We start from the raw sequence: 20,343 nt of genomic DNA, 5'->3' as shown, positions 1-20,343 counted from the left end.
AGAATTGTCTGATCCATACCTCTGGCGGAGCGAGCCATGATTACTTTCCAACCTTTCAACTATTAAGAGTATATAAAAACCCTATGCTTAAGGACTTATTCTTCACTAATGTTGTACCGTGCTGGAAACCAGCAGGCCAGTTGTCTTCCTGTGCTGACTCCTTTTCAGTAAGAACTGTGACCCTGATCTGCCAATATTTTTTATGTTCTTAAATACCTACCTGTTGCTTAATCAGCCTCTGTGTTCTGCTCCCCAGGGGAGGAACCTTTCTCATCGTGTCAGTGAGCACTTATTCTTCTAAATGCTTGCAATAAAGCCTATGCTGTAGCTGCGATTGTGCAGCGTATGTCTGGGGAAAAAGTGTTTAAAGAAAAAGTAGCACTCTTCCCTCTTGCCACGTTACAGCTGTAAACTCCAAAGCTTCCTTCAGTTGAATGTGGACTGGAGAAAGTTAAGTTATTATGAGTATTGGTATGAGCTCAGAAATGCGCGTTACAGAATGCCTATCATATCCTGTGTCTTCTGCTCTTTTTTCTTCTTTTTCCCATTTTGTGACATACTGTTGAAAGCATTCTTTTTTCCAGCAGGCCTGCTTAACTTCAGGGACTGGCTACCTCTACGGACGACATCTTGGGTTCATCTTTGCCTGTCTAAAGGAATGATTTCTTAATGCCATTTGTGAGCTGTTTGCATGATGTGTGTGAATCCAGACTGGTGTAAATATCTCAGTGTCTGTACAGTGTGACACTGTTATAGATTCCAGATGAGAACTTGGTACACACGATGTTAACTCACAGCCAGCTTTGCTGTTGCCCTCACCATTGAGGCCATGCATGGCTGAGCTCTTTCTTTCTCCTGGAAGGATATTGGTGCCTGCTCAGTTCTTGTAGGCTGACAACATGCTTGTTTCCCCCTGCTTCTATTCCTGCTGTTCCTCTGCATTTCTGCACTTGGTGTTGTGGTGGTATACCCCCAAGACCAATTTCCATGCTGAGTTAGCATCCACTTGGGGTCATTTTTGATGCTCAGCTTTGCCTTTTGCATTTTCTTCTCATTGGTCGCAGAGCTGATAATGGATGTTGATTATATATTGATGGTCATTTTATGAGCGTTGTAAGCGATCTTTGTAGTGGTGAGGTGGGAAAATTCTCCATATGGAATGACAAGATTTTCATGTATGACTGCATTATCCAGCACATGCAGTGTGCTCAGGATGAGCAGCATTGGTACGAAAGAAGTTTTGCCTTCCTGAAAAGAACACAGACCCTTTAAAAGAAAAGTAGAGCTCTGTAAACTTGGTTAGCCAAAACTGAGGCTTGCTGAATCCATGAAGCACAAGCACTTGGAAGAAGACAAAACATGTATCAGTAGGTTAGTTGCTGTGGGTTCTGGAAAAAATGAACTCCAAGAAGGAGTCCCAGTTATTTGGATGAATACACAGGAATTGTTCCCAGGCTGGAAATCAGCTGATATATGAGGAATTCAGTACCTGTGTAGTTTGTTCCGTTGGTTTTAAAACTCTGTTTTTTATGCCCTCCACCCTGCCCCAGTTCACCCAAGCTCATTTACAGCACAGGTATTACTTTTTTTTTTAAGGCATTTGTTGCTCATCATTGTAATCAGACCTAAGGGAGCAGAACTGTGGAGTCCGGACAAGAGTCCTGCTTGCTGAAAGCAAGGTTGGATATGAGCTAAATCTGAGTGGAAGAACTTGGGTTTTGCTGGAGAGAGGGAGATTGTGTGTATGGAGCACTCTAGGGAGAGCACATGGAGTTGGGAATGTAACTTGTTTCATTTTTTGTTATTAAGCAGTTAACTTTATATTATAGATGTAGGCAGAGAGAGGAAGTCCCCCGTGTCCAGGAGCTATCTGAAGCAATGGAAATGCACTTGTGTTAGACAGGATGCTTGATACTGCAGTGCTTCAAGAATAATGTTACATTCCTGTGCTAAAGCAGCAAGTGGAACATCAGGAACAGTCAGGTAACTTTTCTGCTTTTTTGTTTTTCTTCAGTGGAGACAGTGTCACCCACAGGACGTTGCTACCTCTTCATTTCTTTCCTGAAAGAGAAGAGAGAGGGCCAAATTGATTTATTTGTTTTCATTCTAGCCAGCTCTCAGAAAGTTCGTAGAGACTTTATCGCAAGAAGAAAGCATCAATTAGACTTGGTTTACTGCAGTAAGTGATACATTTGGCAAGGAAACGAATTCACAGCACCGGAGCGAACAGGCTGGGCAGCCCTCTGCCCCGGGCACGGCGCGTTGTCAGAGCTGAGCTGGCTGTCTCAAGGCTGGAGAAAACAAACAGGGAAACACATGTCAAAGAGATAAATAGCTCTGCTGCTCTGAGCTCTCCGTGGAGGCCATTCGTCTCCAAGATAAGGAAGAATGCACTCCAAAGCTGAAAAGATAAGGTGAGAGAACAAAATGAACGTGCAGTTGTTGTGGTCATCCCTGATGGGGATCCAAACACAGTCACGCCTCCCAGGGGTTGTGCAGTGACAGTGCTGAACAGCCAATGTGAATTCGCAAAATTTGGTTAAATATTTCAACGGCAGGAGACGTTGGTACCTTTACCACATGCAAGCAAATGGAATTCGTGTCAGTTGTCTGCGCAGGTCTTGAAGTGTTTTCAATGTCTGTTGTGGATCTATTTATTTCCTTTTTTGTGGTAAATGGGCTGCAGCCTGTGGTTATGCAGGCACACATGGGCGTGATTCCAAAATGGCAAAGTCATAAATTTGGGTTTGTAGTATTGGGAGACCTGTAAATCGTGTTACTTCTACGTCCTTAGGATTTGGAGAAGTGATGATACTATTTCCACAAATATTGTATTTGGAGACCTGACTTAGGTCATATTTTAAATGAGTCCAGTGATGGTGGTTTGCATTTTATTAAATGCTTTCTCATAGTCAAAAGCCACAATATGATTCAGCACGGCCTTTGGAGGATGCTCGAGGACAAGAACAAAGCTATGCACCTCGGGTGAGGAGCATGAGTTCAGTGTGGGGAGCCAGCATGTACCTTAACCAGTGATGCAGGCAAGTGAATGCTCAGCAAGCAGCTTGGTCGGAGGTGGCAGCTCCTCGAAGCGTGAGTTTTGCAGCCTTCAGCTGTGCTGCTCGGACTGCAGTCAGCAGCGAGGTGAGTGGCAGCAGCCAGCATCCTGTCTGTAATGGATGTGGGAGGGGCTGGGCAGCGCAGCACGTAATGAGATGTTACGGCGTAAATCAGCTGTTTATCAGGGTGAGAACGAACTGCCGTGCCCCAAACCCTCCAGGCAGCGACCCGGCTGTGGCACCTTCCCGCTGGGGCTGTCACCGCGTTCTGTTTTGTGTCTGCGTTTTTTTGGCAATTATGCAGAAACATCTCGTTTCCTACAGCAAGTAAATTGGGATTCGTGTTTTGCCTGGATGTAACTCCTCCTCCTCTAATACGCTGCATTGTCCATTGATTTGCCTAATTACGCGTATTACTGCAGCGGGAGACGCCGCGTAGCAGCAGGGGTCCTCGGAGGAGGCGGTGGCTCCATCTGTTCTAGGAACTGGTGAGAGGCTCAGAGCAGAGGGGAGGAATTTCCATCCAGTGCAGGTGCTCTGGAAGGAGAATCCCACAGCCAGGTGCTGACAGCAGCTCTGTGCAGCTCCTCGTGTGCTTAATTACCCTGCAGCGAGGCTTCCCTGCTAAATTAGAGCAGGCAATTGCAATTGAAGTCTTGAAACAGAATGGGGAGCGTAGCTGTGCTGAATCTATTTCCCTACCGAGACCCGCGTTTCTCATTCAGCAAGATTCATGCCCCATTCAGTGGAATTTAAAAGCACTTACCTGGAATTAGATGATTAATCTGAAAATCAGAATGGAGAAGTGTAAAAGCAGACAAGGTCAGAGCCTCCGTGTCCGTGAAACCGCTCCGGTGACGTTCACACGACAGATGCAGCACTGCACTGCACTGCGGATTTAGGAGGATGCTGCTCAGCAGAGCGCGGGCCGTGCTCTCCTTGCTGTCTGCTTGCTACTCTGGCCATGCAGCTTAACACCTCCATGGCTGCTTTCCCTTCACAGGACCACAGATGGAACAATAGCAGTGGTAGGATAATGGACCTGCTGACTGCTGCCAACAGCTGGAGCAGGGAACTCATCACATCCTCTGGGTCCACCTGGCTGGGGGTACTGAGCACCAAGAGACACGTGGCGCGCTGAGGAGCGATGCTCGGGGAATGTCACGTGATGGGAACAACGTGCTTGGAAGGAGAATGGCTGCCGAGGGTCAAGTCCTGGTGCGTGTCCTTCCCTGCCCCAGTGCTTCTTGGTGTGCTGCTGCACTCACAGCAGTGCTGCAGGGCTCTGTGTGCTGTGTGCAGGCTGCCTTCCATCCGTGTGGTGCGTTCTAACTTGGCTGTAACAGGCAGATTGCTCTGGAGGATTTAGCCCTGTAATTAATTTAGGAATTAAGTTGTCTGAAATAGTCACGTAGCTGAGAGCGCAAGAGGCAGTTGGGGGGGTTTTTGGCCCATCCTTCTGTTGCTGCTGTCCCTTGGCCTGGCCAACTGCTCTGCCCCCAGCTGTGGCACAGGGGTGGGCAGAAAGTGCAATGGAGCTCTGTCAGACACAGCCACAGAGGGCCAGGAGGGGGGGGTAAGGGTGAGTGGAACAGTGTTGTCTGGCAGCTGAGTGAAGTCTTTATTCCAGAAGACAGCGATGCTAATGTGGTTATGCTAGAAGGCTGTGCTCCTCTGGGGTTTGAGTTACGAATAATTACCCTGATACATGTTTCTTGAAACTGTTTTCTGTTGCCGAAATCAGCTTGTGGAGCCTTAACGCTGTGCTCGTAACGACCCTAATGAAAAGTCTTACATTGAGCTTTTCCCATTAACTGTAAAGCCGGTTGGGCACCAACAAACATCTGAGCTGTGCAGGTGGCAGATGGAACATGCATGTACGTGTGTGTGTGTGAATCAGTTTGTTTCTCCAAGTGGCTAAAAACAAAAGTCTGAGGAGCTCCTGCTGCAAGGTGATGTTCCTGGATGCTGCTCAGCTCACGGCCGTGCTGGCTGCTGCTCGTGTGAATGGCCGCCTCTCACTGTGCTTGGAGCTGAGGTGAGCACTGAGCTGCCGTGGCACAACCCAACCCACCTTTAGCAGGCGCTCCTGGCCACTGAACTCAGCTGCTGAGAGCATTTGTGCAGTTGACTGTTGATAATTGGGGTTGGGTGTGTGTTCCTACCCACTTTGCGTTGCTAACGCTCCAACTTGTGCCTTAAATCCAAGGAAGCAGACCAAGTCCCAGACCAGTCCTTTGAATCAGCTGGGATTTGACAGTGATGAGAAGATACCTTTGCTGGTACGGTGGAGCCTGTTTGCATGCCCATGTTGTGAGGGTGGGTACACCAGAACTGCTGCAGCACAGGTGCAACGGTGATGCCTTGGGTGCCTCTGCTGTCAGTGCCATGATATAAATGTTTGGTGGATATTTTATGGATCAGGGAGAGCAGGCTGAATGACTGACAGCTGTGGGAAGACATAAGTACCTGCTGACATTCAACACTGGAAATGTGGTTTGAGTGCGGAACTGACCGCTGCAATTAGAAGCCACGTGGTGAGCAGACGTGAACTCAGGGGAGGTGTTACATTGCTGTAATGCAAGTGTGAGGCAAGGCAGAAGCAGGTGCACAGAACACAGGGGATGTGTTTAACCCACCCCAAGAATGCAACAGGCATGCGGTGCCGCACCAAGCAGCGGCTGTTGTCTGCTTGGCTTCAGGCCCTGCGACACAGAGGATGCTTTTTGGTGCTGTGAGCTGAGAGAGAGCTGCCTGCAGGGACGTGGGCGTTGTGCTTGGGGTGGCTGTTTGGGCTGCTGGTCGCTTGTCCCCTAACCTCGTGTCCTTATGGCACCCTGGCATCGCAATTTTGACAGAACAAGAAGCTGAGGACACTGTGTAGGTGGGAGCAGTTCTCCCATTCACATCATTTGCTGTTGAAGCTGCATATTGCTTTAGGGAGAATTGGCAGGATTTGGCTTCAATGTAATTAAAAAACAAAATACAAAGCTGCCCACCTGCAGCGCTCGACGAGGATCTCATGGAAGCATTTCCCAGGTCACCAGCCTGCTCCTGCACTCCACCCTCGACCCCAGCAGCCCTGGCAGTTTGCTGCCTGTGACGGGTGTGTGGGTGTCCCTCGCTGAAAGGTGAACTGGAAAACAGAGTTTCAGTCCGTTTCAATCTGGTGGTGCTCACTGTGAGTTCTGGTTCTCTTTCTCTGTTGCGTTTCCCCATTGCTACAACAATTAATTAAGAACGGTTCTGCTGAAGCCTGTTGATTAATTTGGCACTTGGAAGCTTAATGAGGTGTAAACCCGCAGCCTGCTGCTGACGCGGTGATTTATATCAATTGGTGTGATTAGCACAGGTCCTCAATCACCGCCGTGTTCCTCCCTGCGATCCGTCACAGCCCCAATGGGGAACCTCAGTGCTGCGTTTCTGTTCCGTGGTGCTGCTGACAAGGAAAGTACAACCGGTGGCGTGCCTCAAGGACAGCAACGCCCAAATTGCTCCAGAGATGAGTGAGAGGCAGCCCTGCTGGGTGTACAACCGCCCCAGCTGGGCGCTGGGAGGGTTTCTTTCGAGAGGCAGCAAGCACCTGGCTGGCTCCCGTTGCTGCAGACTGTTGGCAGCCCACGGTGCGTGGCTGTGAAATCCCTGTGGGTTGCTGCACTTGCTGTGCTGTGATGGTTCGTTAGCAACGTGTGCTGCTGCAACATCAACCCAGGGGTGCAGGAGCTGCCTGTGGTCTCTTCTCCCTTCCATCGTAGAATTATAGAATGGTTTAGGCTCGAAAGGACCTTTTAAGGTCATCTAGTTCCAACCCACTGCTATAGGTGGGGATGCCTCCTACTAGGTCAGGTTGCTCAGACCCCCACCCAGCCTGGCCTTGAACACCTCTAGGGAGGGGGCATCCACAGCCTCTCTGGGCAACCCGTGCCAGTGCATCACCACCCTCACAGTAAAGAATTGCTTCTATCAACCCTGTGCAGCAGTCAAGTGAGGGCTGTGAGTTCTCTGCTCCCTGATGATGCCAGCATCCTGCTAACTCCATGTTCTAACAGAAATGCAACTGCTCAGGGCTTTGGAACACCTTTGCTTAGGTACGATGAGAAGAAGTGCTCTCACTGGCATAAAAACATAAACCCACAGCTCTATATCTGCTGCTCAGAAATGGTGGATTTATTGGATAGACGTTCACATGCGTGGTGCTGGTGCACAGGCCCCAGCTGTGCCCTGGAGCTGGAGCAGCATGAGGGCAACGAGCATGCATCAGTCCTGCTCATGTGGTTCAAAATGGCTTGAGCTCACGCAGTGTAGAATGGTACCACTGCATTTCTGGGGGCTCTGATTGCTGGGGGGGAAAAAAACAACAACAAAACCAATGCTGAAACCAGAAACATCCAATTAAGCTGCACCAAAATAAACTGACCTTAAAGCGTTACCTTAAAGTGGAATAAACAGGTCAAATGGGTAAATCTAAAACCTGCTGCAGCCAAGGTACAGACCTCTCCTATATTCACAGAACCAGAAGGCAGCTTTGCTGTCGATTCTTACGGCAAAGAACACGTGTGCTGTGTTCTTTTATTCAGTGTTACGCTTTTAAGTTGAGCAGTGAGGCATGGACAGGCCCATTTCTGTACCGTGACAGTTGTGTAAACCAATTGTAACAGCCTTTCTACTTCCAGAGCAAAGAGTCCTTCGAGTAAATGAGTGTTTGACCCGTAGCCACTGGGAGCAGCATTTGCTCTGGGGCCCATCAAAGCCCTGTGTGGAGAAATATAATTTATTTTAATGATATTTAAACTAATGAGCTTGGCTAATAGATATTTTTGAAGCCCTTTATGGGGGTTCAGCTATGGGACAACATGCCACTGGGCACAAATGCTCATTTACCCAGCATGATACCAGAGAGCGGGCTGCTTATTAGTAAAGTATTTGTGTTTTTTTTTAAAGAATCCATTTCCATAAATTACCAGTAAGAAATTAATGAAGCAGCTGCACGCAGGGATGCTCAGGGTGTGCAAAGCTGGGATGCTCCTGGCCCCACACTCCCAGACCTGTGCTGCTGCTTTGCCCTCGGCCTGGCTGGGAGCTGCGTGGCACAGCTGCTGCCTGCACGCTCTGTGTGTGTTGGTGTAAGGGCAGGGCAGGAGTTCTTGGCACCGGTGCATCCATGGCCAGATCAAACTGTTCACATTCCCAGCACTCAGGGCTGGGGAGGGGAAGCTCTTGCAATAACATCATTGCATCAAGGAATATGGGAAGGAGGCAGAGCTTGGAAGAGCCATTTGCCTGCCCGGAGGCAGGATTATCCACATCAAACCATCACCAGCAGCTGCTTGTTTAGCCCGTCCTCGTGCGCTGCCAGCGCTGGAGATCACACAGCATCTCATTGCCGTGAGTTTCATTGCAGCCGGTGGCACGGACATGTCAGTGCATACTTGGCAGGGAGCAGGGCCAGATCCTTTCTCCTCTTGAGCAGCAGCGAGGTGAGGCTCCTTTACACTGCAGCACCACGGGGCTGCTCCGTGGGCACAGCCTGCTGGTACCAGCAGCCCGGCTGCGCAGCGAGCAGATGAAGGATTACGGTGATCAATTTGGTGAGAAGGGAGATTTTTCTCCGTCTGTCCACCCTCAAGGCTCTATTTCCTCATAAACCATTCCCAGAGACATCAAGAAAATTGAAGCTGTTCAGAAATGGAAAAGATAGTTAGCCCAAAATGAATGAATATCCAATACACCGGCTGACTTTCATGAAACATAACGGGAGCAGCCAGCTGAACCGATGGCTTTCCTGCAGCATGCTGATTTTTTTTTTAAAGCAGGAAAGCGCTTTTGTGGCATGGTACTTGCAGCAGTGATGCTCAGCTCCACGTTGCACTGCCTGGTGAAGGTCCCAGTGATGTGCTGGGTGTGGGCTGGCATCCAGCACCAAACCTTGGCCCTGCTGCATGTCCTGGCCCTGCTGTTTGTGCTCATTAGCAGAGCCTGCGGGTGGAGGACTGGTGCTGGCCGGCCTCGGCTGCTGCAGTTGCCTAATGCAGCATCCCGGCTCCCAAGCCCTGGGGCTTTCTGTTCATTTAGTAGCCTAATGTAATGCATTCTGATTTTTTTTTTTTTAATTTAAGGGAACAGCAAAAGATGAAGAAGAGAAGATATTGTAGAGGGTGTCTGTGAAGCTGTCACACCCCGTGTTCACGTGTCCTTGGCTCCATTGATACTGCAGCTGGATTTCTGTTGGAGCTGCAGGGCAGCCCTCAGCCCCCTCCTCACCCCGTGCAGCCAGGGATGCTCCAGAGCCCTGGGGAACAGAGGTGCTGCATTCATTTGGGTTTTGCCTGAAGCCGCCTTTCTGCCAGAAGAGCTTCCCCTGGCCTTTGTCCACCGAAGTCCAGGCTGTGGTGGGGAGGACAGAGCTGCACCCTAAAATAATTGGGGTCCTCCCAGGTAGAGCCTGGCCCAGACATACTGCAGTGTGAGAGCCCGGCACCCAGCACTCCTCCTGCTAGCTGTCAGAAGGTACTATTAGTGTCACACAGGTCTCAGAACTTCTTGCTGTTGTTGTTGTTTCCTCTAGTTTGGTTCAAGAATGTTGCTGAGTGTGAGAAAACAGGAAGCGGTGTCAATAGCAGTGTGTTTTTCCTTTTCACAGACACCCTTTGAACTCCCTTTATTCTGCCTCTCCTCCCGTTACACTTGCACACCCTATAACGAACCTCGTGGTGCTTCCAAATGCTTTTACTAAGACAAAAAAAGGTGTGTGATTTTTTCAAGTCCAGTCTTATTTTCTTCATTATCTGGAGACAGCCTTCAGAATAATGATTACAAATGGCTTTAGCTTCTAATGTGCTCTAATCAACCAGGAGGGCAGAGAATGAAGCCAGCAGGAGCTGGGAGGGTGCCGATGGCTGTGATGTGTCCCCTGCCCTCCTCACAGCGTCCCTATGGGTGACAGGTCCAGCAGAACCACCAGGAGTCCTTAGCATGCAGGAGGGGACCTGTGCCCTGTCCTCTGCAGGCTGTGTGCCTGGGGAAGCCCAGCACCACCTGCCCTCCTGGGAGGGGTATTTCTGGGACAGGTACTTTTTCTTTGGTTGCTCTGTTGGTTTTTTTAGGCTTTACTGCAGTAACCCCGTGGGTTCTCCTGATTTGCTCTGGTGTGCATTGGAAAACATTCAGGTCTTCCAAAACAGTTCCCTGGTGCAGGTGGTACGTGCCCTCCCTTCCCTGCAACAGAAATACAACAGATCCCATATTAAGGCTTTGGGACAGCCCTGCTCCAGGTGGCCTCGATTACTATTGTTGTTCATCCTTCACGTTGCAGTGAATCAGTGATGGAACAACCCTCAGGGTGTTTATTGAGCCGCATTTCTCTCCCTTGGCAGTTTTCTGATATCAGACTAAGGCTGCTGTCCCTGAGGCTGTGGCTTAAAGAACTGCTTGGAAAAAGTTTTGTCGTGTCCCCTGGAGTCAAAGCACTGAAAAACCACCCAGCGAGCACCATTAGCACAGCACTTAATGATGGCAGATGAGGCTTTCTGGAAGCTTAATGAACCAGGAGGTGAGACCACTCCCACCAGCCTTGCAGCCTAACGAAGGATTTATCTCTGCCTCTTGTTATCTCACTGAATGATGAAAGCTGCACTCACCACCATCCATCTTCAGCGTTCTGTGGCCAGGCTCTGACTGCAGCCCCTGGGCCCCACCGGGGGGACAGGGCTGGGGCTGTCTTTCTGGATGTCACTGCTGCAGCTTCTGCTGAGGTGTAGTGCCACCCTCAGACAAACTGTCTGCTGTCCCAGCCCCTGATTTCTAGTGGAAATTGAAGGGTTGGTGTCAGGACGTTCCTTACCAAGGGTCTGAGCCGCTCGTGACCTCCACTGACCCATCTTGGCAGCGGAGTAAGCCACCAGCTTCTGCATGAAGCTGAAGATGTTGGGGAAAATGGCATCAACTCAACCCCCTACTCCTCCTGCTCCTGGGAGTATCTATAAATACCTCGTTGTGTTAGTGGGGATGGTGCATTTTGCAGGAGGAATTTTTGAAGCAGCCCGGTGGCAGCCTGGCAGGTCATTTTCTATTCCACGTGTGGCTTTTGCAGCAGTGTGCGAGCGATGAAGGGCATTAGCTAAATAAGAGATGATTTAGTGGTGATGGCACTGCTGGGCCGCGGATCCCACAGCTGCTAAATTTCAATATAAGCTCCATAACTCTGGATGCAGAGAGAAGTGAACGTGCACAAGAGACTGTTTCTGAATATATTTTCCCCCCTCACTCCAATAAAAGGCGCAAATAATAGCATATTTTTCAAAGTGCAAAGCACTTTACATTGCAAATAGTTACATTAAATTTACATTTCATGGGTGAGTGGCTGTAGCTGCTGCTTGCCACATCCTTGCCCGTGACACGACAGCAGTTGCAGATGATCTACACCCGCCTGGGCTGACCGTGCCTGGATTTCCTGGGCCCGAGGCTGATGGCTGAGTCCTGCCACAGCAGCAGCAAGCCTGCAGTTTCTGGGTGCTTCCTCCATAAAGGTCAATGCACTCGGCTCTGCCTGTTGTCTCCAGAGATAATCAATGCAATGCAAGCGCTCTGTTGACACTTATGGCCACCACGGAAAACTCATTTTCAGCCTTTAGGACTGGGTCTGTAGAACCATTCTAATAAGCTCCAGTGGGAGCTCGCAGGTTGGAGCCGTTCTGGCAACCTGATGGCCTTCCCCTCCAGCACTGGAAGGTGCTGACCAAGGCAGAAGAGCTGCGGGGGCAGGGAGCAGCTGGCACGTTGCAGGACAGGTGGTGCTGGGAGCTCAGTGCCCCTTCGCTGCCTCTCACTACGATAAGAGCATTTTTTCCTTTCTCTTATCTGCAACAGGCTTGATGACATTTCTGGTCAGTCCCTATCGTGACCTTTCCACTCAGCACATTGTTTTATGCCTTGTCTGAGGTTCATTGTTTGCCATGTATATCAGTGTTGGCTTTGGCACCTGCCAGCTCGGGCTATGTGCATGAGTCACTCTTTACCTGGCGGGGATGATTCCTCCTTAGTCACTGTGCTGCCGTTTTCGCTCCTGGCAGCCTTCAAGTCCTGCCCTGTGTGGGGCTGGCCTGAGCCGCAGTGGGCAGCTCCTCCATGGGACACTGAGGTGACACGAGCGGCAGCACCGGGGCCCTATCTCTGGATGTGCAGCTGTGCCCACACCTCTGTCGCATGCCCCAGCCAGGGATAAGTGTTATTCCCTATGAGATTCATCTTGCCATGGCTTCATGGGCTGAAAAGCTGTGAGGGTTTACCAGGCAGTGCAGCAGTGGTGACTTTGCTGGTGCAAAGATGTAGCTGCAGCCCTGCACGCGGCTGCCTTCTGCCCTTCTGTGCTTATTGGCAGGCTCCTGGGAGAGACCTCCTGCTTCACGGCTGCTGGCTGCCTGTTCCCTGTGAGCGGTGGCGTGGTGACACGCAGCCATGCACTGCAACACGGAGCTGTGCACTGTGGGGCTGACTGCGTGTCATGGCACAGAGCTGTGCACCGCAGCACGGGGCTGTGCCACGTCTCCGGGCCTGACTCCTGCCCTCAGGATGTTAGTTTCCAGAATGGTGCCTCTCTGAAAGCCTCAAGTAGCTCCTTACTAAACTAGTCCAACACATAAAGCATTTCACTGTTGTGCAATTTCCTGGCAAGCCAGCGGGTCCCCTTAGAAATGCCCCAGCATCACTTAGGCTGCTCTGTGCATACTGTCAGCAGCCTGGGAGCCCCAGGCAGGGCTTGGAGCCCCCGGCCCCCACCGCTGTGCCTGAAGGCTGCCTGCCTCCAGCTGCATGCCCGCGCTCCCCACAGAACCAGTTTTTCTCCTCCATCTCTGTGTACCCACGGAGCCTTATGCCCATGGGGATGCTGCTGGTTCCTGGCCTGAGAATGGAGCTGAGCTGGGCCTCAGGCAGAGAGCTGATGGAGGAAGCCTCCTGTGCTCCAGCCCAGCACCACGGCCACCTCTGCCTGCTCAGCTCCCTAGGGAGGGGGCATAGAGCTGCAGACATCAGTGGGCAGCACAGCACTGGGGGTGGCACGGGGCCTTGCAGCCCACGCACCCTCACATCAGAGCTGGCCCCTTTGCTGCACTGCCCCAGCGAGAGGGGCAAAGTCTGTGGCCCCACGGGGCCTGGGGCAAAGTCTGCCGTGGCCTCGAGCTCTCTGCTGACTCGGTGCACTTTGCACCCACAGCCAGCGGGGAGGACCCGTGCCCCACACGTGACACTTTTCCATCCACAGCTGTGTTTTTTGAAATGGGCGCTTCGGGTTGGGCTGATGCCAAGGCGTGGGATCGCTCTCTGTATTTCTAAAGGAGAGCTGCTCACAGGACCTTATTTGCGAAGCAGGCTGGGGCTGCCCAGGAAGCTTGGGATGGATTCGGTGCAGCTGCGTTGCCTGTGCCGAGCGAGAGCATCGCGCTCCCTCAGCAGCCTGAGCACGGCTGGGAGGATTTCCTTCCCCTGCAGCTCTTGTTAATGAAGATTGGCTTAGCAGGGGGCGGCTCTTCGGGATTTGGCGCTTCCTATGCTACATGCACAAGGAGGTACAATCTGTTGGCAGACCTTCCCCCAGAAACGCCCTCGAGCCTCAGCTTAATTCATCCCAGCTGGGCACTGCGTGCACATCTCAGCCCCGTTGTGTCTCAGCCCTGTCATGGCTCAGCTCCATTGTGTCTCAGCCCCTTCACGCTGGTGGGACCAGCACCAGTGCTCTGTTCTGTGCGCAGAAGAAGTGCGGTACCCGCTCCACCCCTCCACCAAATCCCGTCTTTCAGCGTGAGCTGTGGACGTGACGCCAGCCAGGCTTTTATTCAGGATTCTGGGCAAGATCTGTATGTATTCTGTTGCTTTTCCAGACCCGAAAATCAATCTCTTTGCCGTGCCCGTCCCAGAGCCGCTCGCTACAAACAGCTTCCCACGCTGGAGGCTTTGTTGGGACGCTGCACCTCAGGCAGAAATCAACTGCTTCTCTGTCTGGAGACAGAAGGCAACCAGTTAGCCACACTTCCTTATTTTTGTTTAAGTGGCCATCACATCCTAATTACAGTTTCTCTTTTTTTAACTACTGTACTCAATTTACAGCCTAATTACCCTTACCTTGTTTGTTTAATGAAGCTTACATAACGATTCCTGTGATCTTCATGAAACGTTACGCCGGGATTTTATTTTTCACTTTATAAACTGCGATTTTACATTAATGTTTCATAACCTCAGGTTTCTAATCATAAAGTCATAAGGAGTTTAATTGATTTGAAACTAGCCATGCCCTGAAGTGTGTACATGTCAGATTGATTCAAATTGATCCAATGTGCTTAAATAAAGCTCGTGCCAGCAGCGCACGGCACCTTCTGCTACCAGATACTTGCCCAAAGGCCTCTGGAAGCTTAATTATGCTGCCATCTCGGTACCATCAATTACTGACTAGGAGACGATTTCCGGTGGTTTGTTGTAGGTTGCAGGTTTGTTGCAGGCCGGAGCAACGCCCCGGGTGCCCTGGGACCGCAGTGCAGGTGGGCACAGAGCATCAGCCCCAGCAGAGCTGGTTGGTGCGCTGCCGAGGCTGGCTCTGCCTTGCCAGTGAGACATGGGAGCTCTGCGAGCAGCATGCGTCGCTCTCGGGAGAATATTTTTTATCAGTTGGCCCGTAGAAGTTCACCAAGGAGTTTTGCCAGCACCGATACATCTCCGACATCCCTCCGCTGATCATAGCAACGCTTTGGTGCGGATGAAATCGAATTTTAATTTGCTCGCTTTCACACACACAGTTTTATTTTCCGGGTGTACGTATGGAGCTTGCACACGAGGACAAGCCTCCTGGGGTCCCGGTGATGTGTGCCGCCCTGCAGCCGCGTGGCGTGATGGCAGAGCCTGGTGGGGTCAGGCGCGAGGACGGGGTGCGGGCGGTGGGATTTATCTGCGCTGCGGGGCGGGGGGGTCCTTATCTCCGCAGCGGGCTGATGGAGCACTGCTCTTTCAATCTCGATAAGCATGCGGGCAGCATGCATAATTCTTGCAGAGGTTTCCTTCCAGCCTAAACAGAGACTCTGCAATCTTTATGCTGCTCGGAAGATAAAAGGTAATGAGACTCCGTACATTTCCTGCCCTTGTCTCTTTACCAACCTTTCAATTGCTTCCAAAATGCCCTCTTGTAACCTCTCCATTAGGAAGAGATTGGAGGGCTGCACGCTGCTCTTACTGCAGGCAGCGCCCAGGGAGAGAGCCCTGCAGAACTGCTGCGGGGTCAGCCCCAGTCAGTGCTGGGGAGCAGCTCGGGCAGCTCCAGCACCCCGAGCCGTGGCAGGAGGCTGTGGCAGCTCACATGTCTGCACCCACAGAGGCATTACAGAAACAGCAGTGCGTTGGAAGCACTCGTGTTCCCGAGGTCACGCCGTTGCATTTTATCATTTGAAAGCAACGTGCGCTGCCTTTTGAAACCTGCTGAAGCCCAGCCACACTAGTGCTCTCCTCAATGTGCAGCGAAGAACAGCTTCTGTTCTTCGTTAAACAGGGATGCCGTCGGCTTTTATTTTTGTGGTTCAAAGTTGCTCCCATCCATTTTATTCTTGCTGCTTTGAGCTGCCAGCACTGCGTGGCACATCTCATCCACCTTTCATTCTGCTCTGGCTCTGCTCTACTGTGGTGATGTCAAAATCCAGGCTCACCTCCCAGCACCTATACTGCTTCTAGACCAGAATGGTGTGATTCCTATCCCGTGTTTCTTTAGGTAAATAAACTACATAAAGGTGAAAAAATGGCTGAGCTGCAACCTCTGTTCCATGCCTTGTGTTCCTTCTGTGTGCACAGTGACCAGGAGAGGATTGTGCCCTCCTCACTGCTGCAGGAGCCAGGCTCCAGGCGCAGCTCTGCGTGCATCCAGCTCTCTGCCTGCTCCTGTGCTGTGGATGCTCGGAGCATTCCCACACCTGGGAGCAGCAGGGCACACTGCTGCTGGTGGTTCTGGGTCACGTCGGTGCTCCGTGTCTGCTCAGGGCCAGCCTGCCCCTCACTGTGTCAGCCTGCTCCTCCCAAGGCATTGCAATGCAGCGAGCCACGTGCCAGCACATCACCAAATGGCCATTGATTTCCCAGCAAGGCGTCTGAGCCGCAGGCAGAGCGCTGCTCTTCAGCCCGGCTGCGTGCTGCGAGAAATCGGTGAGGTAGAATCTGAAGACCCGGCGTGCCCGGCTGACCCCACAAAGGGCAGCAGCAGGCGGCGGTACGGTGTGTGTGTATGATGACAAGTGAACGCCTCGGGCTCTGTGCCAGCACAGCAGCACGCCAGCTTGCTTCTATATGGGTCCATGCCAGCATCCCTGTGCTCAGCCGGGGCATGGAGCCCGCAGCACGCAGCCGGGTCGGGCTGCAGAGGTTGGAGCCCCCTGAGCTGCTCAGCATCAGCCCCTGCCCTGCTGTGGTGGCTGCTCCGTGCTTCGTTTGGTGACCCAAGGGTTTAGGATCTGAGATGGGTAATGGCTCTGCTTGGCTAATTCAGCTGGTGGGAGGGGAAAGGATGTGGGCTTGCTCCCAGAGCCCAGTTTCAGACCTCACAAACCACGCTCCATAGCTGGCATCTCCTCAGGCAGCGAGCAGCGTCCCATGGAAGCGGGGAGCTGTGCGGCTGCGGCGCGGGGATGTGTTTGCGAATGCAAAGCAGTCACTCAGCGAGCCACCAGGGCTGGAGGCTAACTGCTGCTAAATGGAGCAGCTGTTGGCTTCTGTTTTCCTCCAGCAGCTTATCAGAGATCATCTCTTCAATCACAGGCACTTAAAAAATCTTTGACAATCAATTCATATTCTACTCTGCGCTGGGGAGAGAAGAAGCGCTAATAAAAGACCTCCCGTGATTGCTTCCCCAATTTCCTTTGTATGAGATAAGTTTAGGCCCCAGTTCGTAAAGTACAACGTGCAGGACATTAAGTTGTTGTTTTATTCAAAAAAAAAAAAAAAAAATGCTGCCAGCCCATAAAGAATTCAATTTTGTGATTCATTAAACCTTTATTCCGCGTCTCTATATCACACCCTTTGAATGCATAATCCCAGACGGAGTCGGTTGGTAGAGAGATAATCCTATTTTTAGCTTGGAGAAGCATCCATCCAGCGGCAGGGCGAGGCAGAGATATGAGAGCCCAGCGCTCAGCGCCGCTTCGGGAGAGATTGTGCCGAGAAACAGGTGAGTTAGGGACGTGCCAATTCCCCCAGCACCGCGCTGACCCCGGTGCACCCAGCGTCCCTGCGCGCCCACCTCTGCTTGCTGTCTGCTGGCACAGAGCCGCCTGTGCCTCCTGATGGATGGCGGGTGTAAAACCCTCCTGCTGAGCCAGGCGGGCTTTATGGCTCCGTAACTCATCCCCAGGGCCCCGCGGCGGTGACGGACGGCTCCAAGGCCACCGCGTGTCCCTGGTGGGATGGAAGAGCCCGAGGAGTCTTCTGGGTGCAAAGGGCGCAAATTCCGTGCCCCCCATTTCTTCTCTGCAGGGTGAAGAGTGCTTTTGGGGGATGCTTTGGCTTCAGATATCCAACTGTGTTTCCCCAGGAGAAGCTCTCGGAGCACTGTGGTCTGGCTCCGGCCCGATCCCCAGCCCCCGGGTTGTGGGGAAGTCTGGGCATGGAGCTGGAGGCCACCCCTGCCTATTTCTGAGTCAATGTGAGGAAGGCTTTTTGTTTACTAACATTTCTGTTCCACTTTTACAGTTTTAATCGCAATACTAATGATCCAACCTGTACATTTCCCAGCCCACCTGGAGACAGTGAGCAGAAGAATGCCCTTTCCGTGGCCATGTATGCCATCTCCCCAGTGAGTCTCCAATGGGAATTGGGGTTGGGGTGGTGCCTCTCCCCAGCACCCAACTGAGCCGGGGCTGCACCACCTGCAGACGGCTGGAAACAGGCCTGGGGGCCACACGAGGAGCACGTGGGCACCCGCAGCCATCTCACATCCCACTCAGGTCCCGCAGCTGCCACTGCACTGCCTGACCTTTCTCTGCCCGGGGACGTAGAGTGATAACTCAGTGCTGCATTGCCACCAGCGCCTTAATTGGTCTCATCTCGTGAACGAAGATAAAGGTCGATTCGGAGCTGAGTTCAACCAATATGTTCTCCATATGGACAAGAAATGTTGCCTTTGTGTTACCCATGTGCTGAAGTAGGCCTTTTTTTTTTCTTTCTTTTTTTTTTTTTTTTTTCCACGGGGTTTTAAACTTCAATGTAGCTAAGCACCAGTCATTAAAAAATAGCTCCGGCTACGAGAAGAAGTTACGGTATTTATAGGCAGTTAAAAGAAATCACTGCTTCCCATTTAATGCTCCGTCTCAGCAAATCACTTCAGTACACGACGAAATTGCAGCACATGATGGATCCTCCCCGCGCTCGGCAGCATGTGTGCTCCCTTTGATATCGGTGGGACCTGAGCGGCTTCTGAAGATGGGAAGAGCCGCGTTTATTGGCTTCAAATGGGTGCTCGGTGCTGGGCTGCATCAAGGCCATTTTATGGGCGCAAAATTCGGAGATATTACATCAAAGCTGATGCTATTTATAAAGAGTCACAAGCCGCTTCTGACGATGAGACAACTGCGGGAAGCGATCAAAGGTTGGAGGGAGAGGTCCCAGCGCCGCGGGCAGATGGGGGGGGGCTGGAGCCGTGTCCCACCCCGTCCCTACAGCCCTGATTATCTCTTATCGGCTGCCAATATTGACACGGGTCCCAGACACCCGGCTCGAGGGCACCCTTGTTTAAATAGTGGTGTTAAGGTGCTCAGGTGTCTGCTGTCCTTCCAGCGCCAGATGCCGAAAACAAAGAAAGAAAGAAAATGAAAGAAGAAGTAGCCCGATCCCATGATGTTTTGATTTTTTTGCAGGGCTGGTTTTGCTCCACCAGCCTGCTGTCTCGTTCTCAGATCTTGCAGTCGTTCATGTTTGATGTGGTGAGGGCTGGGGGCTGTCTGAGTGGGGAGAGTGCAGGCGAATCCCACAGGGCCCCACTGGGGGGGCTGCTTTGGAACCCTCATCGTTCTCTGCCCGAGGACACGGGCACTGCAGCCAGCGGTGGGGACACCCCTTGGTCTCTCTGGAAGGGACCCCTCGCCCAGCCCTTTGCTAAGGCCATGAGTGCAGTCCCCTGGAAACGCACTGCAGCACGAGCAGCGTTTCTCCTTTCACCCGGGTTCTGCGCAGGGATCACAGCCCGGGGAGCACGAGGCTTTGGTGTGTGGGCTTCCAGCAGCTTTCAGATCTGCTTTAGCATTACCTGTGTTGAAGCAGGAAATAAATAATGTATGTGGGAAGCGCGGTAATGTGTTGTGGCACCGAAACCCTGGAGATGGCTGAATAATAAATAAAAGCCTCTCCTTTTGTCATGCCCGTGTCCTTGCTCCAGACCCTGTAGCCGCGTTGCTAACACTTGTGCTGTGTGGATAAACGTGTTTTCTGCTTGACACGAGCTGCCCCCGAGCAGCAGCGTGGGGCTCCATTGGGCGCAGCGGGGTCAGAAGGGAGACCTGGGGATGGCAGCACTGCCCTGCTGTCCCCATCGGGCTGCACTGCATGACTGGTTGGTGCCTGTGAGAATGGCCAAAACCCACATTGGCCCCGCACATCCTTGCTGCTGGCAGAGAGAATCGATGGGGCGGGATTGCTTTGGGGCAGAGGGCATCGATCCCCTTCTCTCTGTGTGCTGCCAGGTGCCAGGCTGGGTCACTGGGTGCTGCTGGAAGCACACCTGTGCAACCTGGCATGGCATGCTGAGAAGCCCAGCCTGCAGCAGGAGCAGCTGCGGTGCAGGAGGAGCAGTGTGAGCTCCCCTGACACAGCTGGCAGTGCCCCTGCAAGATGCTGGGGGGGGGGGGAGGGGGGTTAATGCCTCTGCTGAGACACAGCAGAGCCTCCTCATAGGAAGTGAGGAGCATTTATCAGGCACCTGAAGCGCACGCCTCGGCAGGGCTGATGGGAACCAGCTGCACATGTTTGTGCTGATGCCTTTACCCGAGGAGCGGGGTCTGGTTTCCTCCATGGCAATGAGTGCTGTGCACGCTGTGGGGGAACGTGCCTGGATGGGGCTGCAGGGCTCTGGGCTGTGTCACCAGGGCTTGCAACGAGCAGTGCCAGAGTGTCAATAAATGGGTGAAGAGAGCTCAGTGCTGGCTGGTCCTGAGTCACCACGAGCAGGGAGCATCCATCAGTCTGGGCAGCAAGGGAAATCCCAAAACAGCAGGGAATTCACTGCAGCAGCCAGGATGCTTGTGTTCATCGTGCCTTGCTTGCCCCATCTCGT

General features: G+C 52.2%; 1 long non-coding RNA gene across 1 annotated transcript; it reads left to right on the top strand.

Annotated features, from left to right (window-relative positions):
- On the top strand, positions 1,635–19,852 carry LOC110404999. The gene is made up of 4 exons (XR_002442638.1): positions 1,635–1,983; positions 2,111–2,414; positions 2,913–3,144; positions 4,063–19,852. It is a non-coding gene; the product is annotated as an uncharacterized LOC110404999 (long non-coding RNA).

Source organism: Numida meleagris, chromosome 11, assembly GCF_002078875.1.
Source record: "Numida meleagris isolate 19003 breed g44 Domestic line chromosome 11, NumMel1.0, whole genome shotgun sequence".
In the NCBI taxonomy this organism is placed as follows: domain Eukaryota; kingdom Metazoa; phylum Chordata; class Aves; order Galliformes; family Numididae; genus Numida; species Numida meleagris.
Note: the sequence above shows the minus strand (reverse complement) of the source record. Positions and strands in the feature narration are given on the sequence as shown.